Source organism: Pteropus vampyrus, unplaced genomic scaffold (genome assembly GCF_000151845.1).
Source record: "Pteropus vampyrus isolate Shadow unplaced genomic scaffold, Pvam_2.0 Scaffold234, whole genome shotgun sequence".
NCBI lineage: Eukaryota > Metazoa > Chordata > Mammalia > Chiroptera > Pteropodidae > Pteropus > Pteropus vampyrus.
In genome coordinates, this window is record NW_011889015.1 from 1,267,702 (window position 1) to 1,268,191 (window position 490).

The window sequence follows — 490 nt, forward strand, 5'->3', positions numbered from 1 at the left end:
TATTTTTTATCATTCTTGATATTTTAAAAAATATCCAGCACCTTTGCTAAACTTTCATTAATACTAATCATTTGTCTATATACAATTTGGGTTTGTTATAGGCTGAATTGAGTTCTCTCAAAATTTATATATTAAAGTCCTAACCTGAGTACCTCAGAATATGACTATGTTTGACAATAAAGTCTTTAAAGAAATAAATTAAGATGAGACCATTAGGATGACTCCTAATCTAATATGACTGGTTCCCTTATAAAAAGGGATTAGGACAGACATATGATATACGTAGAGGGAAGATCATGTGAAGATTTGGGGAAAAGACAGCCATTGACAAGTCAAGGAAAAAAGTCTCAAAAGAAACCAACCCTGTCAACACCTTGGTCTCAGACTTTTAGCTTCCAGAATGTGAGAAAATAAATTTCTATTGTTTAAGCTATCCAGTCTGTGGCACTTTGTATGGCAGCCCTAGCAAACTATTGCAGATTTCAAACTG